The sequence below is a fragment of the Cetorhinus maximus genome, chromosome 11, assembly GCF_964194155.1.
Source record: "Cetorhinus maximus chromosome 11, sCetMax3.hap1.1, whole genome shotgun sequence".
In the NCBI taxonomy this organism is placed as follows: Eukaryota; Metazoa; Chordata; class Chondrichthyes; order Lamniformes; family Cetorhinidae; genus Cetorhinus; species Cetorhinus maximus.
In genome coordinates, this window is record NC_135889.1 from 49,651,626 (window position 1) to 49,678,252 (window position 26,627).

Here is a 26,627-nt window from a genome sequence, read left to right on the forward strand (position 1 = left end):
TATTGTCAGAATATTGTCAGGGCTCATAGCTTTTGCAGTATCCAATGCCTTCAGCCGTTCCTTGATATCGTGTGGAGTGAATTGAATTGGATGAAGACTGGCATCTGTGATGCTGAGGACCTCAGGAGGAGGTCGAGGTGGATCATCCACTCGGCACTTCTGGCTGAAGTAGGTTGCAAATGCTTCAGCCTTGTCTTTTGCACTGTGCTGGACATCCTATCATTGAGGATGGGGATATTTGTGGAGCCTCCTCCTCCAGTGAGTTGTCTAATTGTCCATCGCCATTCACGACTGGGTGTGGCAGGACTGCAGAGCTTAGATCTGACCTGTTGGTTGTGCAATCACTTAACTCTGTTTATCAAATATTGCTTCCACTGTTTGGCACACAGGTAGTCCTGTCTTGTAGCTTCACAAGACTGATACTTCATTTTTAGCAATGCCTGGTGCTGCTCCTGGCGTGCTCTTCTGTACTCTTCATTGAACGCTTAGCTTGATAGTAATGGTAGACTTGGGGATATGCCAGGCCATGAGATTACAGGTGGTTACATACAGTTCTGGTGCTACTGGTGACCCACAGTGCCAGATGGATGCCCCAGTTTTGAGTTGCTAGATATTTTCGAAACCTATCTTATTTAGCATGATACTAGTGCCACACAACATGATGGAGTGTATCCTCAATGTGAAGACAGGTCTTCATCTCCACTCGGGCTGTGCGGCGGTCACTCCTACCAATGTTGCCACGGGCAGATGAATCTGTGACGGGTAGATTGGTGAGGGTGTCAAGCGGGATTTTCCATCTTGTTGATTCCCTCACCACCAATCACAGTCCTAGGCTAGCAGCTATGTCCTTTAGGACTCAGCTAGCTCGATTGGTATTGGTGCTACCAAGCTGCCCCTGGTGATGACATTGAAGTCCCCCACCCAGAGTACATTCTGTGCCCTTGTCACCCTCAGTGTTTCTCCCAATTAGTGTTAAACATGGAGAGCACTGATTCATTAGCTGGGGATTTGGGGAGTGCTGGCGGTAGGTGATAATCAGCAGGATGTTTCTTGCCCATGTTTGATCCTGGACATGGCATCAAGTCAATGTTGAGAACTCCAAGAGCAACTCCCTCCTGACTGTATACCACTGTGCTGCCACCTCTGGTGAGTCTGTCCTGCTCCTTTAAGAGGTGCATAGGAGCTTTAAGTTTTGCTAGCTTCTCATGAATTTGTACCCTCTGCTCAGCCATTCAGTCACTCAGCAGCATGCTTATTGCTGGACTGGGTGCTACAATCAGTTTGCGACTGCCTGCATTGGAGGCAATCTGCAGAGGTTAATCATTGACTAATAATCCATAGACCGAGGGTAATGCTCTGGGGACCTGGGTTCGAATCCTGCCACAGCAGATGGTGGAATTTGAATTCAATAAATATCTGGAATTGAAAGTCTAATGAAACCAGTGTCGATTGTTGTAAAAACCCATCTGATTCACTAATGTCCTTTAGGGAAGGAAATCTGCCGTCCTTACCTGGTCTGGCCTACATGTGACTCCAGACCCACAGTGTGGTTCACCCAGCCAACGTGGTTGACTCTTAAATATGCTCTGAAATGCCTAGCAAGCCACTCAGTTGTATCAAACTGCTACAAAGTCACAAAACGGACGGACCACCCGGCATCGACCTATGCACCGGAAACGACAATGGCAATTTCAGCACTGTCGGCTCTGCAAAGTCCCTCTGACTAACAGCTGGGGGTCTAGTGCCAAAATTGGGAGAGCTGTCTCATAGACTAGTAAAGCCACAGCCTGACATACTCATCCCTATGGAATCATATCTTACAGACATATCTTACAGCTCCTGCATCTCCTCCTCAGGCAGCTCCTCTCCCTGTTGCAGTACCAGGTTATAAAGGGTGCAGCAGACGATGACGATGCGTGACACTGTCTGTGGACGATACTGCAGGGCTCCACTGGACTGGTCCAGACACCGGAACTTCATTTTCAGCACCCTGATGGTTTGCTCCACCAAGTTGCGAGTTGTAGCATGAGCCTCACTATACTTTATCTCTGCTGCAGTCTGACGCTGCCACACGGGTGTCATTAGGCACATCCCCTGCGGGCAGCCCTTGTCCCCAAGGTGTCAAACCTTCAGCCTCTGTGGACACTGGAAGGCATCAAGGATCTGTGACTGACTGAGAATGTAGGAATCATGGCCACTTCCTGAGAACCGTGTGCAGACCTGTAGGATGTGTTTGTGGTGGTCACACACCAGCTAAACACTCAGCGAATGGAAGCCCTTGTGGTTGACGTAGTTGACCGCTTGTTGTGACGGAGATCTGAGTGCCACGTGAGTGCAGCTGATGGCACTCTGCACCTGTGGGAAACCTGAGACCTGGGCAAATCCAATCGCTCATGCATCCTGGCTCTCCTGGTCCCGGGCAAAATGGACAAAGTTGTGTGCCCTCGCAAAGATGGCATCCCAGATTTCAAGGATGCATTTGTGGGTGGAGGCTTGAGATATCCCACAGAGGTCACCTGTGGAGCCCTGAAAGGAGCCACTTTCATGGCCACAGGCAGTGGATGCCCTCCATGTCCCTGTGGCACCAAATCCTGCAGTAGCTGGCAGATGCGACTGACCAGCTCCCTAGACATGTGCAATCTTCAGCAACACCAGTTCTTGGTCATCTGCAGGGATGAAAGGTGGTGTCTATAGACCCTGAGTCTAGCTGGGCACGACCAGCGATGGCTCGCTCTGGCTCTTCAGTGGTGCGTGCGGGAGCACAGCCATCCCTTCTTCCTGGAAGTGCTGCTCCTCCCTCTGCCCAGCCAGGTGCCTCCATTGCTCTCTTGTCCATCATCTCCGCTCTTTGTACACCATGAGGCATAGAGCTAATTCACCAGGCTCCATGGTCCTTATGTACGCCTCCTGCAGGATGAAAGAGAGAGATGCGTGGGTTAGCTTGGGTCTACTATGAACCTCTCTTGGTTAAGTCTGAAGGTCCCTTAATGCATCCCGGAGAGTGCTGGACACCACTTGGATGGCCAGAGATTAGTGCGCTGCATGGCTGCCCAAAACCCCACCTTCCTCCGCCCCACTCCACCTGACCGATTGGCAGAGGCTTTGCCCATTGGACTGCATGCTGTGCTCTCAGCTCAGGTGCAGGCATTCTCCTAACCCACACTGCAAGGCTGAGCTGTTAGCTTGAACCACAAGGGAGACTGGTCCAAACTGGGATGATGACATTACAAGGGACTGTGAGCACCTCCACTGGTGACTGCTCCCCGGACAGTTTTCGCAAGGAGTTTGGACAATGTGCCCAGTCGTCCAACTGTTCTGTGGTCCACTAAAACTTTATTTTGCAGTCTGTGCCCAAGGGGTGAAAAGTTCAGGAGCATTTGGTGGTACTTTGATGCCTCTGCGTTGCTTGAGTGGGCAGATAAGCTAAAGGCCCAACTCCAATCATATCAATGTGGCTGCTCTTGAACTGTCTCAGCTGCAGAGGAATGGTCACTTTATACAAGGTTTCCCTAATGCGTGGCTGCTTCCCTCCCCCAACCCCGCACATGCTTGAGCACTACCATCAACCGCAGTGTAGTCTTTGTCCCCCTCCGAAGTCGCCTCAACCATAAGGCGGCCCTTGCCCCAGCACTGCACTGTCAGCCAGCCGGGGAAGAAGTGATTTGCCCGTGTCCTCACCTGAATTTTTCGTGCTTCAACCTTTAAGCCCAACAGGTGACCCTCACGAGCGCTGCACAATGTTACTGTGAATTCACCTCTGAGTTCCCCTCAAAGTGCAGCCCACCAGGTGCACGCCTTATACATGTTCTGGTGCATTCACGCCGACATGCTCAGATGATCCAGCATGGGGGATGATTCCGGTGAGCTGGCCTTATAATGACATGCGGATGTATTAGAATGAGGTACCCAACATCCAATGGCGTTGACGGGCTGAGTGGACAATCGCAAACTGGTTTCACTACGTTTTGAAACCTATTTTTGACCTTCTTGCCATATTGTCTGCCCATGCCACCGAACACATCTGACGCCAGTGGGCACGGAAAATTCCACCCTAAGGATTTGCTCAGAAATGACATTACATTAACTGATTAGCTGGTCTATCCTTTTCTGTTTTTGAAGAGAGATTTTATGTTGGCAGCCCTGCCATTGGTCACCACAATTTGCATATTTAAACAGCACTGGATTTACATATGAATGCATATGATTTCAATGTAATTTCTTGTATATGTACCACAGCTTTTTTGCAACGAGTCTATACAGTAAAGGCTTGTGTTTTGTATGGTACCCCCATAGCTCACAATTTTGCCTGCTGCCATGCCAGAGGAATGATAGCACACGGATCTTGAAAAGCCTGATATTGGAAAACCTCACCTTATTTGCTGGGCCTCAGAGATTGAATTCACTTGCTGGGTCATTCAACTAAGAGCTTGGACCTCAGATGTGATATTAAAGTTGTTTTCTGTGCTAAAGAATGTAACCACCCTTTGTAGCAGCTCTAAGATACCTGCACTGAATGGAGGTCACTCCCTCATGTTATTGCTCTTTGATATTTTTGGCTCTACGCAAAGGTGGCATTTTATTTTCACAGTGTCAAGTTCATCCTTTGAAGAGCTACTGTTTCACTGTTGGTGAGGGAGAGGAGCTTGCCTTCTCCCATCCAATCATGTTGCTGGTGATGCCTCTCGTGTATGTGTTCCAGGCAATGGGAGCCTACTAAAATGAAGAGGAGCAATGAACATTTCAACTTTTGGTGAGGCCCACCCTCTCTGCTGCCTGCTCCGATGTGGCTGCCACTGGACGCTCTGGTTTTACACCTTTCTCATGCTCTCTGGACCCAATCATCCCAAGGACAAATGCAAAATAAGTCTCACTAAACGAGACTACCACACCTCCCAGTAGTGCTTAAATTTTAACAACACTGGCTCCCACCAGAGAAAATAACAACTTCATATCGCACAAATTGGTAGTGCCAACAGAGGAACACTGTCGTTTGTAGGTCCTTCCCTCCACTATCTGAATTAACAGTCTGGAGTTGTTACAAATCTTCCATGAGCTTAAGTCTGCCAAAAGCGTAGTGAAAGAGATAACACTGGACCCAGAAACCAACTTTTGCTCCAAATTTTGGGGAGGTTGATTGGACTGGAACCTTCCCACTGCCCCAACCATGGCCTCAAGGTTAAAAGGGGAAGAAATTCCTAAGGCAGTTATTTCCTCAGCCTGACCTGTGGTATGCTGGGGACGAGTATGCTGGGAGGAATGAGGCATACCAGTCTTATAAAAGAGGTCAATGGGTCAGTTGAAAAAAAAAAGATCCAATGGGACTGTGGCTGCCAATGGCTAATTAAGCGGTTGGTAAGCACCATGTTATCTGTTCCAGCTCATCCGGGTACCCAGTGTGTGCTTTAGGGCGGAATCGTCCTAGATTTGCACTAAGTGCGGTAGCAGGCAGGTAAAATGATGTTTTACCCATTGGCCGCGATGGCGGGTTTTCACATCGTCCCGTCTCAAACCCACTGCACTATTTATGCATTGCCAGGAAACACGCAGTTTCCATGGCGGGTGGGCTCTCATTTGCCCACCCGCCATCACCTTGCTGTTTCATCACACTGGGCGTCATATTTAAAGTCCAATCGCATGCACCACATCTCAGTGCTTCCAGCCCACAACTGCTGCAGGGAAGATGTCCACAAAAGGCAAAAAAACTGCAGCCCCCAGGTTTAGCGATGCATGACTGGAACGCCTTTTGGATGCCATGGAGGCTCACCGCTATATCCTCTACCCATGCCCTGGCTGCAGGATGGGCAGCGACGTCACCAACCAGGCTTGGGAGGCGGTGGCAGTGGTGGTCAGCGCCAATGCCCTGCAAAAGAGGACAGCCACCCAGTGCTGCAAGAGGATGAATGATCTCATCCATTCTGCCAGGGTAAGTCACTGTTCTCATCACTCTTCACTCACACACTCACAAACCCATCACATATTCACAGGGCTCTCACTCGCTGCCGGTTCAAGGAACATCACCATTCACTCTCTCACACTCAACGTCGTTCTCCTCATCCCGTCCATGGGAACACTCACCACCCACACATGCCAGGCAGACTTATTATCTGGTCTGGCATGTGTCCTGCTTACACTCTCTCCTTCTCTATTCATGCAGGACAAACTGGCACACAACAACAGGGAGAAGTGGCTGACCAGTGGAGGAATGCCTGAAATCAAGGCCCTCCCAGACTTTGAAAACAGAGCCATCCAGCTGGCTGGCGACAATCTGGTCCAGTCCTGTGCTGACGATGAGATCAGCGCTGCCCTACCAAGTGAGGATCCAGCAGTGCAACATCCACCAGACAACCAGTCTGTGAGTGATATGTCCTGTTTCACAGGCCACTGCCATGTACTAATTATCACCCCTTGCTTCCGCAGCACATCTAGGAAACAGCCGACGGAGTCCGCAACCCGGGGCCTCCAATCAAGCCCCGAAGAAAGCTCTGAAGAGGAATCTGAAGGCACCCTCCCTGAAGGCCCGTCACAGCGCTCACCCACACCCTCCACCAGCGCAGAGACACACACCTTGGTGGGACCTAGCTTTAGAATAGCCTCAGGATCACAATCTGGTGAGCACATCACACTGTCTGATCCACTGTAGGCGGCGGCAGGGACTTTCCAGGTGTCCAGTGCTCGGACAATTGCTGGAGGCCAGAAATTTGCTGAGTCCAAGTCAGATGACGAGCGTCTGGACTCGGTCAGGTCACAGTTGCTGGAGCTGCAAAGGCAAGATAGGGAACATCAGGAAGGGATGTCCACTGCACTCCTCAGATTGCAAGGCACGATGGAGGAGTCCGTCCACCTTCAGGCTGAGGCACCGGCATGCCAATACACCGAAGTCAACACTGGTAGGATGGCGGTCGCCATGGAGACCTTGGTCCAGGACATCACTTCTGCCCTGCTTTGTGGGCTCAACTCCATCACTGATGCGATATTTGGCCTCTAACAGTGTGTATGTGAGAGGGGTGCTGTGCAGCTCGATTTCACTCCAGCTACCCCTTCTCCTCACGGAGTCAGCCAGGTGCCCTCGGGCACCCATAGGGAGGAGGATCAGCAGGTGCACAACCCAAGGCCATCAGCCCAGGCGACTCTGGGACTGTCCATCCTATCCGAATCCTCTCTTCCTGTGACCTCAGCAGCTCCAGCTCCACAGGCACATTATTGATGTCTGTGCCTTGACGGTGCTGATCATTGCTGCCAGAATGTCGTGGGCAGGCGCCACAGAGGTCCATCATTCTCTCTGTGTGCTCTCAGCACCTTTTAAGGTGGGGCTGGCCCCCATCTTGTTAGCATCTGTGACCAGTGATGCTACACTCATAAAGGGCTCAGGTGCTGAAGATGGACAGAGCATTACATGGTTCTAAAGTTTCATAGCTGTGTCTCTATGAAAAGACTCTGATCACAGAGTGCAAGCAAGCTGCCCTCAGCCAGAGAGGAGTCAGACACTCTCAGAGGCTATGTGAAGATCTATGGAGTGTCCTCACTGCTGTCGTCATCATCCCCCTGGAATCAAGCGACTATTAGGGCCACCACTGCATCTCCAAGACAGGAGCATTCTCACAGAGGGTATTCACGCTGCCATTAACCAGACTGGAGTCAAAGATTCACAGATGCGATGTGAGGATCTTTGGTGTCACCTCATTGCATGTTGTCATCATCTTCCATAAATCTGGCAGCTATGAGGGTCTCCAGAGCATGCCTGCCTCGTCTAGCCAGTGCAAGGGCCTCATCCCCATCATTATCGCCTCCGAGGACCTCCTCATCCTCATTCCCATCGGCGTCCTCCTCATTGGAGGAGACCTCCATCTCCTCCTCAGCCTGCACCTTTCCCCATTGCAGTGCCAGGTTGTAAACGGCGCAGCAAGTGACGATGATGCGTGACACCCTCTGTGGACTATATTGCAGGGCTCCACCAGCCCGATCCAGGCACTGGAACCGCATTTTCAGCATCCCGATGTTCTGCTCCACTAAGTTGCGAGTTGCAGCATGAGCGTCATTATATCGTCGCTCTGCTGCAGTAACTGCAGGCTTGAACCACAGGGGAACTGGTCCAAACCGGGATGCTGACATTGCAAGGGGCTGTGAGCACCTCCACCAGTGACTGCACTATGGCTGGCTTTAGCGAGGAGATTGTACAATGTGTGCAGTCGTCCAACTGTTCTGCAGTCCAGGAAAACGCTCATGGCTTTGCAGTTTGTGCCGGGGGGTGGGGGGGAGGGGGGGATGGGGGAGGAGGGGGGGGTGGGGGAGGAGGGGTGGTGGGGGGTGGGGGGGAGGATGGGTTGGGGGGTGACTGGGGATGGTGGTGGAAAGTTCTGGAGCGCTTGGTGGTACTTTGATGCCTCTGTGTTGCTTGAGTGGGCCGACAAGCTAGAAGCTCGACTCCAATTAAATCAATGTGGCTGCACCTGAACTGTCTCAGCTGCAGAGGAATGGTCACTTTATATAAGGTGCTCCTAATGTGTGGCTGTTACGATCCCAGGTGAGGTTCCCCCCAGAAAAGCCTGATCCCAGAGTGGAACCCAGCTTGATAGATCCTAACTTTTATTTGTTTGTTTAGATACGTGGGGAGCAGCTACTGAACAGAGGCACATGGGTCAGCTGATGAACTTTTAACAAAAGAATAAAACATTTATTCAACAAGAAAAGATGAACTATATTTCAATACCCCTTCACCCATAACTATACTTTTACAGATGTCTAGATTTGTAAGGATAACACAAGTTACAAAAGTTATCTTACACTCTAATGTACACAGTAAGTACACAGTTCATGAAAATCTATGGCTCCCTGTGGTCAGACACACCACGCTCCCGCCAGATGGTTGTCACACCCTGAACCAACCAGACTCACTGAATTCCGTCCTTCAAATGAGGGTTTCCAATCTCCACTCTCCAAGACCTCGCCTTGGAATCTTCTCCAAAACCAACGTTTTCTCTCAGACGCAAGGGTTTTCCTCCAGGGTTTTGAACTCTCCTTCTGATGTTTCTCTTCCCTGCGACACCACATGTATTCAAGCTTTCTTCCACACACTCTATCTCTCTGACTCAGCCATCAACAGTATGCCACTACTTCATATGCCCATAGCAAAGAATTAAACACCTTCAGTTCTCTCTTTGGACCGTCTTGCCTCTGCAAGCTGTTCTCACTTTAAATATGCTTTCTGAAGCTTTTGTCTCTTTACATCTGAAGCATGGCACCTTTCTCTTTGCCCCTCACTCTTAATTTCACTTAACGGGTCCTTTTCCCAGGTTCTTGTCCTTCCTTTGACTAGAAGGTCTTCTTTGGACTTTCCCCTCTTCCACTCCCCTGGATCTTTGGGTTTTTCTTTCGATTGGGACTAGCCATCTGTCCCCTTTGCTCCAGTCTCTCCTGGCAGCAACTTTTCAAACCAACTGCACTCAAACAGCTTCCAAAACAACTGCTGTTTCTCTTCTGTGTGTGTGGCTGTGGGAGGGACCAGCCTCTCTGGGCCCCTGTTGCTAGGGAACAGTCCAATCCTTCTACCCTGGTATGTTTACTTCTCTTTAGGGGCTGTAAAACTCCTCATTAGAAATGCAAGCACCTTTTTAAAGTGAAATTAAAACTCCATTTGACCTTTCTTAACACACGGATACAGAAATACAAATCAAATTTAAACTTTAAAACTAAAACTCATTCCTAACTCCACAAATACTAATGTAACTTACTTAAACTATCTCTATTTCCTAACACCTTCCCGTTTCGAGGAAAGAAAGCTTCACACAGTAAACTGTCCAGCCTTACATCTGCTTCACACAAACTTAACATCATAAACCTCTAACAGTAGCTTATTACATACTATAGAAATAAATTTTCCATTTTGTTCCACAATTAAACATGTTATATCGTATAATTACAAAAATGTACTTAAACAAAGTTAGTAAATGTAATAAGATTAGCAGGATTTGTATAACATAGCATTACCATAACTCAACTTTTATGTTTCCTTTTCCTCTTGTTCCCAGTCTTTAACTCCGCTAAAATGTTCCATTTGCAGCCCAATCCTCCTTTTCGTTTGCTGTAGGCATAATTGCACTCATAAGCTCATTTTCTGAACCTAAATGTGGTAAAGTCTCATTTCAATTTAACAAAGTCAAAATGCCATTTTTGTGCATTCACATTTCATTTATTCTCTAGTCAAAATCTCTTCTTGCCATTTCAAGGATGTTGTTGAGATGCTTTTTATGTTCATACAAAAGCATTTCATATTCCTGCTTGCTTTCATTTTAAACTTTTTATGATATTGTTGTTTCTCCAGATCCCATTTCGAACAAGTCTTTTTCACTTCTTTTTGAGCAGTGTCAATTATATTCAGCTGTTGAGTTTCATAGTTTGTTCTAACCCTTCAATTTTTTTACATAGCCCGCAAACTATATCATTCCACTCCTTTCCAGGTTTTGAATGGCCTTTTGTAAACTGTCCATTTGCCTGGAATTCCAACTGCTGTATTTTGTGCATTAGCACCGGCAAGTGCTTGTAAATCATTGACTTTGGTCATTCACTTTTCCAGACCATTTTGTGATTTCAATCCTTTTTGTCGGCAATCCTTGATTTCCGATTCTGCAGGCACTTTAGTTGTTTTCATATTGTCCATTACTAAGGTTGATACATCAGTAATTTTACTTGGGTCAGTTCTTTGCTCAACTGGACCACAATTCAGCAAAGAGTTTTTATTCACAGGAACAATTTTGGATCTGTGACATTCCATACCACACATCTTTTTCCTTTCATCCAGTTTGCTTCGAAGTTTGAGAATCTCATTGCTCTTATCCCAATGAAATTCTAACAGTTCATTAGTTTTTGTTTTTAATTCTGCATTCAACCAATAATTCTGATTTACCAATAATTCTTTTTCTTTTTCAAGGCATTTTCCCTGATATTTCATGGCAACTATTGATGCTTGAAGTTCATCAAGTTTTAACTGAAGATTGGCCTCTGTTAAATTTACTTCTACAAGTTTATCATTTAGACATTTCAAGTCCTCAGTCAAGTATTCTACTTTCTGTGACTAGTTCTTAATTGATCTCACCAGTTCTTTTCTTTAAAGAACTCCTCTTTCGCTTGTGAAAGTCGATTTTCTACATTAATTAGGTTTTCCCTCAATTGCTTATTATCTGCAATAAGTGTTCTATTTTTGGCCACAGTAGTTTCCTGAAGTTTGTTAAGAACAATGTGATCAACCCCCTGCTGCAATACAGTTGTTACCACATTACTGTTTCTACTAGCCAAATAATTATGCCGAATGAAATCCACTCCTTCAATACATGATCTAGGAATAATTCCCACCGTAACAATTCCATTTACAAAGAGACTTTGTAAGTTAACTTTACACAAAGAAACAGGTTCATAAATTCCATCAATACCCCTTATTAATACTTTTTCTTTCATGAAACTATCCAGAACACAAATTGTATCATCAGCCACCATCAATGGTTGATCTACCCCTGTATCTCTCAAAATTTTAATCCATTTACTTATTTTGTTGGAAGAGTAATTGGAACACTTCTCCCTTCGACACAAAACATCTAGACCTTCTGTTAGCCTGACTTCCTTCACCAATAATCAAAGTACAATTCTCTGGACTATCCTGAGCCATATCCCCCTTTCCTGCATGTTCAGAGGGAACATGTTTCACCTGCACCATTGCTACAGTTTTAACAATCACTTCCTTTACTGATGCAACCTTTCCTAAGGATTCCTTAGGCATTCCTATTACTGTAATAGGGCTACCATTTAATCTCCAATGACCTGCGCTAACATCTCCCACCTTGTTACAATGAAAACACTTAGGCTTTTGGATGTCACTTCCACCCTCAGCACCTTCCTTTCTGGTCTGAGGAGAAATTTCCTGAGAATTCCCAACTGTCTCTTCCCTGGCTATTTGCCTTCCCTTCAGCTTCCCATCTTCTATCCTTCTCAAGTTTATGGGGATGATGGAAAAAGGGTTTAGATTTATGGACCAATTCATAATTGTCAGCCATCTCTGCTGCCTGCCTAGCTGTTTTTAACCTTGTGGGCTTCAACATGGGCTCTAACTACAAGAGGAAGTGAATCTTTAAATTCTTCCAAGAGAATTATTTCCCTAAGAACTTCATACATTGTCTCTACCGTTAATGCCCTTATCCAATGGTCAAACCTACTTTGCCTTAACCTTTTAAATTCAATATAGGTCTGCTCAGGCTATTTCCTTATATTCCAAAATTTCTGCCTGTATGCCTCAGGGACTAACTCATATGCACTAAGAATAGCCTTTTTTACTGCATCATAATCCACCGATACCTCTTCTGAAAGATAAGCATAAACCTCATGAGCTCTACTTACCAATCTACTCTGTAAAAGTAATGTCCAGATTTCTTTTTGCCGCTTCATTTGCCTAGTATCTTTTCAAATGAAATAAAGAATGCCTCGGCATCTCTTTCCTCAAACTTAGACATCTCACCACTAGGTTTTAGGTTGAAGGTTTTTACCTCATCAGAACTTTGCTCAGAATCTGAGATCTCTTTTTAAACTTCCAGCCTTTTAAGCTGGTATTCCCTTTCTGGATCCTTCTTTCTTTCCCTTGCCTCTCTTTCTTTATCCTTCTCTCTTGCCTGAAATTCCAGTTCCAGCTTCCTTTCTTTCTCCTGTCTTTCCACTTGCTCCCTTTGAAATGCCCTTTCTTTTCCTGCCCTTTCCTTTTCTTTTTCTTTTTCCTTTGCCTCTAATTCATGTTTTTTTCAGTTCCTTTGCTTGTTCAAGTTCAAGCTTCTTGATTTGTAACTGAAGTCTCACTACCTCCAGCTGTGACTCACTCCCTGGAAAATGTGCTGTCCCTGTTATCTCTTCCAGTTTTAGATGCTGTGCTATTATCTCAACTATGTCTACTTTCCTCGCCCCTTCGGGTAATTTTAACTCCAACTTATCCACCAATTCCATCAGCTTACTCCTGGTTAATTTCTGTAAACCATTCAGAGTTACATTTTCCATCTGCAAAAAAAATCTTAACAACCTGCAACACCATTTCAAATTCCAACCCGTATGATATACCTCACAGTAACTCCAATTCCTGTATCCAATAACTCTTTACCCCTACGTACTTGTTAAAAGGATTCACAAATCCCACCAATGTTAAGGATTTCCAGCCCCAGACCAATCATTCTGCGTTCAACCACCCACTATCCGCGTTTTAAATCCTGCAAGAGCCCCCACTTTGTTACGATCCCAGCTGTGGTTACCTGTGGACAAGCCTGATCCCAGAGTGGAACCCAGCTTGATAAATGCTAACTTTTAATTTGTTTGTTTAGATACGTGGAGAGTAGCTACTAAACAGAGGCACAGGGGTCAGCTGATGAACTTTTAGCAGAAGAATAATATTCAACAAGAAAAGATGAACTATATTACAATACTCCTTCACCCACAACTTTATCTTTACAGATGTATACAGATTTGTAAGGATAACACAAGTTACAAAAGCTATCTGATATTCTAATGTATACAGTAAGTACACAGTCCGTGTAAATCTATGGCACCCTGTGGTCAGACACACCACACTCTGAAATCAAGTGACAGATGCCACCTTAGCAAGATGCAATGGATCTCTCCTCAACTCTCCATCATAGGCGCTTGTCACACTGTGAGCCAACCAGTCTCACTGAATTCTGTCCTTCACTTGAGGGTTTCCAATCTCCACTCTCCAAGACCTCGCCTTGGAATCTTCTCCCAAACCAATGCTTTCCCTCAGACGCCTTCCACAAGTGTTCACCTCCAGGATTTCAAACTCTCCTTCTAATGTTCCTCTTCCCTGGGTCACCACATGTATTCAAGCTTTCTTCCATACACTCTATCTCTCTGACTCAGCCATCAACAGTACGCCATAGCAAATAATTTGATCTCTTTGGACATTCTTACCTCTTGCAAACTGCTCTCACTTTAAATATGCTTTCTGCAGATTTTGTCTCTTTACATGTGAAGCATGGAGCCTTTCTTTCTGTCCCTTACTCTTAACTTCACTTAACATGCCCTTTTCCCAGGTTCTTGTCCTTTCTTTGACTAGAGGTCTTCTTTGGACTTTCCCCTCTTCCACTCCCCTGGATTTTTTGGGTTTTTCTTTAGATTGGGACTAGCCATCTGTCCCTTTTGCTCCAGTCTCTCCTGGTAGCAACTTTCAGAACCAACCGCACTTAAACAGCTTCCAAAACAACTGCTGTTTCTCTTTTTCTGTGCGTGTGTCTGTGGGCCCCTGTTGCTAGGCAACAGCCCAATCTTTCTACCCTTGTATGTTCACCTTCTCATTAGCGGTCATAAAACACCTAATTAGAAATGCAAGCACATTTTTAAAGTGAAACTAAAACTCCATTTTGACCTTTCTTAATACACAGATACAGAAATACAAATGAAACTTAAACCTTAAAGCTAAAACTCATTCCTAACACCCACAAATACCAATACAACTTACTTAAACCATCTCTATTTCCTAAAACTCCCTTCCCTCACCCACCCTACCCTCCACCCCTAATGTTTGTGCACCACACTCAATGGCAGGGCTGCCCTTGACCCCCCCCCACCCCCCGAAAGTCGCCTCAATGGCAGGGCTGCTCTTGCCTCACACCCCCCTCCCCCCACAAGTCACCTCAACGATAGGGCTGCCCTTGCCCTCCCTCAACATGTCGCCTCAATGGCAGGGTTGCCCTTGGCCCCCCTCACAACCCTGCTCAAGCTTAAAGTCCAACAGGCGACCCTGGCGAATGTTGCACATCGTTGCTCTGTACTCACCTCCGAGTTCCCCTCAAAGTGCAGCCGCCAAGAGCACGCCTTTTATATGCTGTTGTGACACACGTTGGTGTGCTTTCCTGCCGATGTGGACGAACAATCCAGCAGGGAGGGACGATTCCAGCGGGCTGGCCTAATAATGATATGCAGATATATTACAATGAGGTTCCCGACATCCGATGGTGGGAAACGTGGCCTGCCTGCCGTAGGCGGACTGTGTGGACAATCACGAACTGGTTTCACACCATTGTGAAACCAATCGAGCCATATTGTTTGTTCACACCACCAAACATGGCCGACGCCGGCAGGCATGGAAAATCCAGGCTTTAGTGTTGGAGGCACTCACCAGTGTCATTGACATAAGGAAAGCTTCCTCATTGACAGGTAAGTTAGTAGGGTTAATGGCAGGGGTTTCTAGTGGGTCGATCCTGGCATTTAACGCCGCCATTAGAAGTCCAAGGGCGGAATTGTCTCAGATTTGCACAAAGTCAGGGAGCAGGCGAGAAAAAAGTCATTTTACCCACCGGCCACAAAGAAGGGTTTTCACGCTGTATTGTCCCATTCCCGCCTCATTAATTATGCAGCCACAGGAAACACGCTGTCTCGCTGATAGGTGGCCTCCGATTTGCCCGCCACGCCATTACCTCGTTGCTTCCTCATGCAGGGCCCCATATTTTAACTGCAGCCGCGTGCATACTTCTCAATGCTTGCAGCCCAGGACTGCTCCAGTGAAGACTTGGCCCCAAATCCCAAGTAGAGTGCAGCCCCGCCAATTCAGTGATGGATCCATGGGACGATGTGGAGGCCCGCTGCAATGTCCTTTACCCCTGCTCTGGCTGCAGAAGGCCCATCAGTCTCACCATTTGGCTTGGGAGGCGGCGGCAGAGGTGGTCAGTGCCAATGCTGCACATGAGGGTGACCATCCAGTGCAGAAAATGGATGAATGATCTCATTTGTGCTGCCAGGGTAAGGTAACCATCTCATCACTCTAAACTCACACACTCCCAAGAGCATCACACATTCACTGGCATCTCACTCACTGCCAGCTCAAGGGACATCACCGCTCACTCTCTCACACACACCCTCACTTCTCCATCTGGCTTCATCTCCTCTAGAGACTGTCTCCTCAGCCATCACCATCTTGAGGCTAATTGCACAAATCGACATGTGCCCCTACACGCACCCTGGGTTATCCCCTTCCTCAGTACAGCCCTCACCCTGCAGCCTCTTCCCTTGCCTGAGGCCACTTCTCCCTCTTCCCCAAACAAGCCCTGGCCCTGCAGCTGTTGAAAAGCCACCCCTGCCTTCCAGCTAGTCAGGTAGGTGGAGACCTGCCCATCAGCCCCCCTAAAAGTGATGTGGTGCTGCCTGTGAAGCCTGGTGTTGATGACCACGAGTGATGCCCAAAGCAAGGTAGGCAAACAAACCTCGAAGTCCCGAGCGAAGTGCAGCCCACCAAGTGCATGACGCTTATGTACAGTTGTGCCTGGATGATCCAGCATGGGGGGATGATTTTGGGGAGCAGGGTTTATAATGAGATGCTAAAGTATTGAAATTAGGTTCCCAACTTGCGGTGATGGGAAACACAGCCTGCCATTGATGGGTGGAGCAGATGATCGCAAACTGGTTTCAGAACAGCGTGAAACCGATTTTTGGCCTTCTTGCCATATTGTTGCCCCCATGCCTACTATGATGCCTGACACCAACCGGGCCGGAAAATACCAGCCCAAATGTTTTCCAGCCTAATTTTTATTACAAAGAGTGAACCTCCCACAGTCTAAGCCCCCAGCACAATTGTAATATGCACCTGCTAAGCTGACCTGCTTCTTTGAAGTACAGGTCAAATAAGAAATCCACATTATTCTGGCTACTTCTAAACTGCTGAGGTTCATCACATAGCACAACAAAATTTTGCAAAGTTTAGGCTCTAGGTCAGTGATTGGCTTCCTTTTTTTAATGGATTATTTTGTATATGTAGTATTCACAATATAACTTACTTCAGGCTAAAGGATAATTCCCTTCATATTTATGCGAAAGAATGCTTGTTTCAACTAGGAATGTTTATGATAAAGTAGTTCAGTAATGAAACTGATGTAAATTACTATTTCAACAAATATCAAGTACCATCATCAAAGGGGGATTGTGCCTGTGTTTTATAATGGGACAATTACTAACTGAACTAAAGTGATCTGCTGAAATGTTAACTCTGTCTCTCTCTCTCTCTTCACAGACACCGCCTGGCCTGCTGAGTATCTCCAACATTTTCTGTCTTTTATTGCAGATATCCAGCATCTGCAGTATTTTGCTTTTCTACTAAAGCACTGATTTCTATTTTAAAATAAGTTATTATAGAATTGGACAGAACACATTCTGTATTCAAATTGAACTACAAATTGTAATCCAACATTTTCTATTGTATTGAACAGTTAAGCGAGAATTTCCCACTTACATCATCTTCCTTGGCTGTGGTCTCTAAAACATAAATTTAATGAATGTTGTGAATAACTGAAGGATTAGGGCTTATGCCAACAATAATGTTATTGGAAGGTTCCAGATAATACAATAGTTGTTATGGTGACTCACATATTGGACTTTGTAAGAAGCGTGTATAATAATCTTCCATAAATTTGCTAGCATGTCATTATATTAACTGACGTTGTTTAAATTAAAATTTGTACAGTAAGTTCTTTGTTGTGCACCAGAGGTTAAATAAATGGATGGGGTGAGCAAAAAATCATACATTAAGTACAAAGTAACACATAATGAATTTGATGGGTTTTGATTAAAACATTTTGATCTTTCTGAGAAACAGCTTCTGCTTATCACAGAGAGGTGCAAGCCTTGAGGCTGAATTTAATTAATAATGAAACGTTGATGGCACACAGATTGCAGTTGATACACATGACCTAATTTTATTTTGTTGCTTGAACCTGTCAATGTAGAAGGGGTTGTCTTTCTTTGCAAAGGAGCAGCTACGATTTCAAAATTACAGCAGCAAAATATATGATCCTAAGTTTTCCTGAACAGCTTGCATATGTGTATGTCTTACCGTGTGGATGTGTTTCAACCTAATCATCTCATTGCAGACTGGTAAAAGTAAATGGATTTGAATTTGAATCAAACCTAATAATATGTAATGTGTATGATCAGTTGAAATGTGTACATTCAGGATTCGTAAAAGGATGTTTAATTCAGACAGAGCTGATTATTTCAGAGGGTAAATGAAATTATAGAAATTGGAATGTATAAAGGGATGTCGTGACTTTCTAATAAACCAGTTCAGTTCAGAAAATCCCAAATGCGACAAAATACCTGAGCAGCAGATTTGAAACCTGAAATTACTTGTACAGCCTTTACATTAGTCAAGCTCAGAAGTAGATTCATCTCTGCCTGGTTCTGAGTAATGTCGCTTGCAGGGTACACATGACCATCATTATAAGTTTCACAGTGACAGCAGGGACTCGCATATGACATTGTTTATATTGAGAAAGAATAAATGGTAGGGTTGCAGCACATATTCGTGAAATTATGGCATTAGCTTGTCAGCCAACATGGAATACTAATGCAAAATGCAGCTTTTATCACTGAAACCTAGGCTGATACTGAACTGTAATGTTATATTGCCTTAGTACAGATCTAGCATTAAAAAAATAAACATTTCAATTAACTTGTGAATTGAAATGACTAATGGCGAATTGTGTTATCGGTGAGGACCTGAGGACAAGTTGGTGATGTTTTCAGTTTCAATTTAAATTCCACGCAGCTAAACAGAACTTTAGAGAATAGCAATATTGGCTCTTTAAATATGTATAACCATTAAAAAATGTTACATTAAAGTAGGAGAAACTTGTACTTTATTAAATGCCTCATTAAAAAAAATCGCCATAAAATTCAGTTTTCTAATGTTCATATTTTTGGCACTATGGGTGCTGTTTTGGGTCCAACATGACAGCCACATTATGGATGCACACCCCTTTTTTCACCCCTCTCCTATTTTTACTTAGTTCTGTTGAAGGGTCATGAGGACTCGAAACGTCAACTCTTTTCTTCTCCGCTAATACTGCCAGACCTGCTGAGTTTTTCCAGGTAATTCTGTTTTTGTTATGGATGCACACCTTTGGTGTGGGCTGTGCCAGACTCCATTATGAATAGGTTGTTAGCATGAGTGCAGGGACCATGTGCCGGAAGCGTGCACACTTCCTACTTGGAAGAGTAGGAAGATTGTTAATCAGTCAGCGTGTAATGTTGACTTTATCAGTGCCATTTTTGATGTCAAACTTCCAGTTAACACCCATTCTGAACCTAACACAGCCGAACATGTTCAACACCAAGAAAGATTCTCCCACCAATGCTATTTAAAGGGATGATCAATCACTTCCAGGTGCACATTGAGATCTGCTAGCTGTTCCTGAGTTAGTAGAAATACTTGGTGGTTTGTAGTGCTACTTAAATTTGGTGAAGTCTACAGGGACTGGTGCAGCCTATGGCCTTGATTCTCTCAGGTTCTGTTCAGACCACTTGTTCCCAGTCATGTTGTAGTTTCTATCCCCACCTTGACCTGCAGCATGACAGGGAGAATGGACGGAAACGACACAGAGGAGGACAAGGGATTCAAAGATGGAGGGGGGAGAAGGGAGAAAAGGGCTGTCAGCAGGAGGCCATATTCAACCAGGGTCTTCAGGGAATAATTCTCTTACCATGGTCTAAACCAGGAACAGTGTGGGTGATGTCCCTGTTTTACTAAGGAGATACTCACTGAATTCTGCCACTTATTACACACAGATCCTCAGTCTCAGAGCAGGATGAGGACGGCATTGCCAGTGTCTTTAAAAGTGATTGTGGTCTTCAACCGCTTCATGTCGGGGCCCCTTCCAGGCTGGAGAGGTGACATCTCCAACATCCCCCAATATGTCAGCCACTAACATAATAGGGAGGTCACTGACACTCTGTTTGTAAAGAGAGGGAAATACATTGCATTCTCCCTTTCCAGAGAGAAGCGGGTGGAGTGTGCATGCTGCTTCACCAGGATAGTGGGCTTCCCTATGGGTGCAGTGTGCACACATGTAAATTCAGGAATGACCGCAACTGCAAAGGGTTCCACTCCCTCAATGTCCATCTGGGGTGCAAGCATAGTCAGAGCATCATGCATCATCAGAGCTTTCTTGTCATGGACCTGGTTCAAGCATGTAGTTTCCAAAAGAGTTCTGTAGTAAAGTTATCTGTTTCAAGTAAGAAACCTGTCCGGTACATCAAGTTCATTACAGGAATGCACAAAGATGATTAGTTGATTTTTGTACATAATTTTGGATGGTCTGTTTGATAAAGTTTGCTTGGAATTTTTTGTTTGTTTGTTTGGTTCTTTTGTGATGGCTTTTATTTCAGCATTGTGACTAGGGGAGAATCTGTGATGGTCAATAACAGAGAGAAGGTAACGTATGGGACTGCTGTTGAATGCAGATTTGGAGTTGCTTCACTGGCACTGCAGCAGGTGAGTTGATCACAGACTGTCTGTCTAGAAAGGGGATGTGTTGGCCTTCCTCTCTTCCTCTTCAGCTGCTCGCTGTATACCTAGTGACAGGCTTTGTGTCCTCATGATGGTCAGGTTAGGCATGATGAAACAGACCATGACAAATCAGAGATAAAAACAAAAAGCTAAAAGCTACTGCGGATGCTGGAAATCCAAAACAAAAACAGAATTATCTGGAAAAACTCAGCAGGTCTGGCAGCATCGGTGGAGAAGAAATCAGTTAACGTTTCGAGTCTTCATGACCCTTCGGCAGAACTGAGTATAGTTAGGAGAAAGGTGAAATATAAACTGGTCTAAGGTGGGGGGGGGCGGGGGGAGAGAGAAGTTGAGGGTGTGGTGATTGTGGAGATAAGCAAGCAGTGATAGGAGCAGATAATCAAAAGATGTCACAGACAAAAGGATCAAAGAGGTGTTGAAGGTGGTGATATTGTCTAAGAAAAGTGCTAATTAAGAATGGAAGACAGGATACTCAAGGTACAGCTCTAGTGGGGGTGGGGTGGAAAGACTAACAAAGTTTTAGTTCTAGATTTAAAAATAATGGAAATAGGTGGGAAAAGAAGAATCTATATAAATTATTGAAAAAAAAGGGAGGGGGGAGAAACGGGGTGGGGATGGGGGGAGGGGGAGTTTAAGATCTAAAGTTGTTGAATTCAATATTCAGCCCGGAAGGCTACTCTCCTCTGTCTGGCTGAACTTGTTCTCACACTGAACAATTTCTCCTTTAACTCCTCTCACTTCCTCCAGATAAAAGGTGTGGCTATGGGTACCCGCATGGGCCCCAGCTATGCCTGTCTCTTTATGGGGTATGTGGAACATTCCTTGTTCCAGTCCTACTCTGGCCCCCTCCCACAACTCTTTCTCCGGTACATCGATGATTACTTCGGTGCTGCTTCATGCTCTCGTCGGGACCTGGAAAAATTAATTAATTTTGCTTCCAATCTCCACCCCTCCATCATTTTCACATGGTCCATCTCTGACACTTCTCTTCCCTTCCATGACCTCTCTGTCTCAATTTCTGATGATAGACTGTCCACCAATATCCATTACAAGCCTACCGACTCCCACAGCTACCTCGACTACAGCTCCTCACACCCCGCTTCCTGTAAGGACTCCATCCCATTCTCTCAGTTCCTTCGCCTCCGTCGCATCTGTTCTGATGACGCTACCTTCAAAAACAGCTCCTCTGACATGTCCTCCTTCTTCCTTAACCGAGGTTTTCCACCCACGGTCGTTGACAGGGCCCTCAACCGTGTCCGGCCCATATCCCGCGCATCCTCCCTCACGCCTTCTCCTCCTTCCCAGAAACATGATAGGGTCCCCCTTGTCCTCACTTATCACCCCACCAGCCTCCGCATTCAAAGGATCATCCTCCGCCATTTCCGCCAACTCCAGCATGATGCCACCACCAAACACATCTTCCCTTCACCCCCCCTGACGGCATTCCGTAGGGATCGTTCCCTCCGGGACACCCTGGTCCACTCCTCCATCACCCCCTACTCCTCAACCCCCACCTATGGCACCTCCCCATGCCCACGCAGAAGATGCAACTCCTGCCCCTTCACTTCCTCTCTCCTCACCGTCCAAGGGCCCAAACACTCCTTTCAAGTGAAGCAGCATTTCACTTGCATTTCCCCTAACTTAGTCTACTGCATTCATTGCCCCCAATGCGGTCTCCTCTACATTGGAGAGACCAAACGCAAACTGGGCGACCGCTTTGCAGAACACCTGCGGTTTGTCCGCAAGAAAGACCCAAACCTCCCTGTCGCTTGCCATTTTAACACTCCACCCTGTTCTCTTGCCCACATGTCTGTCCTTGGCTTGCTGCATTGTTCCAGTGAAGCCCAACGCAAACTGGAGGAACAGCACCTCATCTTCCGACATGACAAATCAGGACAGGCTCTGGCGAGTATGTCAGGGCTCCTCCAGAGTAGTCCTGGTAATAGAAGAGTTTCTTAAGCATCCTAGACAGTCTGCTCAATGACATGCTGCTCATACAGCAGCATGGCTCTTGTTAAATGTCTACTACTTACTTGTGTGTGTGGGTCAAGCGCTGGAGTAACAAGCCAGGTAATGAGTGGATAGCTCTTGTCACTCAGTAGCCACATTCTTGTCTCTTGAGGTGGCTAAAATGCTGACGACAGCAGACCGACACAGAATAAAGGCATTATGACTACAGCCAGGATGTCAAAGAATATTTTAATCCACAACATATACATATATTCACAGGTCATGTGATTAAAGATTAAACCTCTGAGGTGGTTTTCTAATTCAGTTAGAGTGGCTTAGTTCTACCACTTGAGATTCTCCCACTGGATCAACATGATCAGGAACAGCACTATCAGATACGCCCTTAGAAAGTGGCATTTCAGGATTAGTCAATTCAACAGAGACATCAGGTATGTCTATTCTAGGTCGATCTGTCACCTCAGGGATTTAAGGTTCAACATCAATTACAGGCGGAATAGCTGGTTGTTGGAATGTCTCTCTACTCATTAGATGATCCACATGTTTTCGAACCAACCAGTCTTCCACTTGGAATGACAAGGGTCCAGTTTCAGAGACAATTTTACCAGGAACCCAACTAGGTCCATTTCCAAAATTCCGCATGAAAACTGTATCTCCTACAGTAAATCTTCAAGCTTTGCTATGAATATCGTGATTCAATTTTTGACTACTCTGATTCTTCTCTACTTTCCCCTCTAAGTTTGGAAACACCAGACTTAACCTTGTATAAAGACGGCGTTTCATCAGTGATTCAGATGGTGTTGAACCCATAGTTGATGAGGAGTCGAAATAATTGAGAAGAAAACTTGAAAGTCGAGTTTCTAGGATACCTTCTGATAACCTCTTCATTCCTGATTTGAAAGCCTGCACAGCTCTTTCAGCTAACCCATTTGATAAGGGATGATATGGTGCTGTTTTAATATGTTCAATTCCATTTAAACTCATGAATCTCTGAAACTTTGTACTAGTAAAGGCAATACCGTTATCTGAAACAATGACCTCCGGTAGGCCATGTGTACTAAAACATTGGCGCAGTTTTTCAATAGTTGCACATAATGTCAGTGATTTAGCTTCATACACATCCATCCACTTAGATCAATAAAAATGATCCTACGTAGTCTATATGTAGTCTAACCCAGGGTCGAATCAGGCCACTCCCACGGATGCAGGGGAGCTGAAACGGGCAACTTCTATTATTGCTGACACTGGAGACAGTGCTTGACCATGCTTTCAATGTCATGGTATATGCCTGGTCATCATACATAGCTTCACACAAGCATCTTCATCTTCAATATACCTGGATGTGCACTTGAAGCTCTGTCGAGAGTGGTTCTCTTCCTTGCAAAGGGACAATGACTCTTGATCCCCACAACAAGATTCCATCTTGTCAACTTAACTCTATTTTACGGATATGGAATGATCTCATCTCTTCAGACACTGGTGAATTCAACCATCCTTGCAATACCAGGTCTTGGACTTCTGACCAGATTGGATCCTGTTTGTCCAATTCTTAATTTGCTTTGCTCACACAGATGAAGAGTCCAAGAAATTCAGCACAAGCACATCTTCTTGTGGCACTGGAGCATGTACAATGCTATCTGGTAACGGAAGACGACTGAGTGTGTCTGCCTATGCAGTATGTACACCAGGTATACTCAAAATATCAAAGCCCAATGTTGAATTCTTGCTGAGGCTATTGATGGAAAGGCTTTATCCTCACTAAATAAACCCATTAATATTTTATGGTTTGACACTATGGTGAAATGTCATCCATGCAGATACTGGTTGAATTTCTTCACTCCAAATATCACTGATAAACCTTCCTTTTCAAGTTGTGAATAACCCTTCTCAGCTGCAGAGAGGGGTCTGGAGACATAGCCTATTGGCCATTTGGAACCATCTTGCATCCTGTGAGATATCAGAGCTCCCGCATCATAAGAAGACACATCACAGGTTAATATTAATTTCTTTTGATGGGTCATGATGAATGTAATAGCTTCTTGACTTTCATGAAGGCTTTTTCTTGTTATGAATTCCATGACCAACGATGGTTCTTTTTCAATAATAAGTGTAAAGGTGCTAACACTGTTGACAAATTTGGCAAGAAATGGCTATAATAATTAATCATGCCCAAAAAAGACTTGAGTTCAGTGACATTGGAAGGAGGGGGCACCTCTTTGATTGCCCTGACTTTCTCCTCTACTGGATGCAATCCCTTGGCATCCGCTTGGTGATCCAAGTAAGTGACTCCTGGTGCTTGGAATGTACATTTCTCTTTCTTTAATTGTACTCCAGCTTCCAGAAATCTTCTTAAAACCTCTTTCAGGTTGGCTCAATGTTTGGCTTCCATTGACCCTGTGATCAGGACGTCATCTAGGTACACTACTACTCAGGGAAGTCCTTGCAATAGATCTTCCATTGCCCTTTGGAAGATTGCACATGCAGACAATACTCCAAAGGGTAGGTGCATATATTGGTACAGAGCCTTGTGTGTATTGATGGTTACATACCCTCTAGACATGCTATCCAGCTCTAACTGTTGGTATGCATGGCTCATGGACAGTTTGATGTAGGATTTGCCTTCACCTAGCTATGCGTACAAATTTTCTATTCCCGGGATAGGATATTTATCTAGTTGAGCTGCGTTGTTCACTGTTAATCTGTGTCCCCATAGATGCAAATAGTTTGATCAGGTTTCATCACTGGGACTACAGGCACTGCCCATTCCGAAAGCCGGACTGGCTGGTCTGTGCCTAGCTTCTCTAAGCAGCACAATTCTGCATCCGCCTTTTCCTTTAAGGCATAAGGCACAGGTGTGGCCTTAAAGAACCCGGGTGTCGCCTCTGAATCTACATTTATTTTTGCTTGTAAGTCTTTTACCTTTCCCAGTTCATCACAAAATACACTGTCATATTCCCTTAACAGCTCAGGAATTCCTCCTGTTCTCACTTGAAAGATTTCTGACCAGTTGGGTTTAATTTTTGTAACCTGTCGTGGCCCAAAAGACTAGGTTCTTCACATGTCACTATGATCACTGGAAGCTGGGCTGTCTGTTGCCTATAGGACACAGGTACTATGGCAATGCCCTTTACCTGTATTGACTCTCCAGTGTATGTCTTCAGTTGAACTGTGGTTTGCCACGTTGCTGCTGTCTCTCTGGTTTTCTCGCCACACCCGGAAGTAGCCCCAACTGAAGAACGGCGCTGTGTTGCACACTCTGTAAAGCCTGCGAGTCCCTCTCAGCGCTTTCCATGGCTAACGCTATTTCCGTGGCACGCTTCAAATCGATGTTGACTTTTGCGAGTAAATGGTGCTGAATGATGTCGTCGTGAATGCCACAAACTAACCGATCCTGCAATATGTCATTGAGTTTAACTCCGAAGTCATAGTGCTCAGTTAACTACTTCAACTTTGCTATATAAGTTGCGATGGACTCTCCCGGGGCCGTTACTCTGGAGTTAAACTTAAATCTCTGCATTATAACGGATGGCTTTGGCTGAAAATGAGTCTTCACGAGGTCTACCAATTAGTTAAAATATTTAGAATTGAGTGCGTTTGGGACCATCAGGCTGTGGATGAAGTTCTATCTCTTGTTACCACAGACGCTCAAAAGAATTGCTTTCTGCTTCTCCTCCGTGTTTATTTCATTCGCCATGAAATAAAAACCAAGGTGCTCTAGGTACTTGCTCCAGCCTTCCATGAACGCATCATAAGTGTCGATATTGCTGTAGAATGGCATGACTGGCAAGAACTGATGTACTCACATTCACATGGCGCAGTGCAGTGTCAAAGCTATTTTATCCTCGTTGCCAAATGTAATGAACTTGACGTACTGGACAGGTTTCTACTTGAAACAGATAACTTTATTACAGAGCACTTATAGAAGCTACATGCTTGAACCAGGTCCATGACTAGAAAGCCCCACCCCCAGGATTACCCACGCTTAGGGCTCATTCGTCAGAACAATCACGTGACTCCTAAAGGCAGTAGGAAAGGTTATACCTTCAATCACTACAATTCCCTTAGTGCTTGTCTTGTGTGACCTTTGCCTGTTCCAATGCTCCTCTGCAGTGCTACCCCAGTGGCTGCAGCTTGACTGGTTGAAGGTTGCTGACTTCCAGTGGGGGACACTGCAGATGACCTTATAGAACAACCTCAAACAGGTCTGGCCCTAGAAGGCCCGACTTCAGAGTGCGCCATCTTGGCATGGGCAGAAGTAGTCTTCACCCCACAATCGGATGAAGACATGCAACCATGCTGGTCCTGCCCATTAGCTGCTACTGGCTGT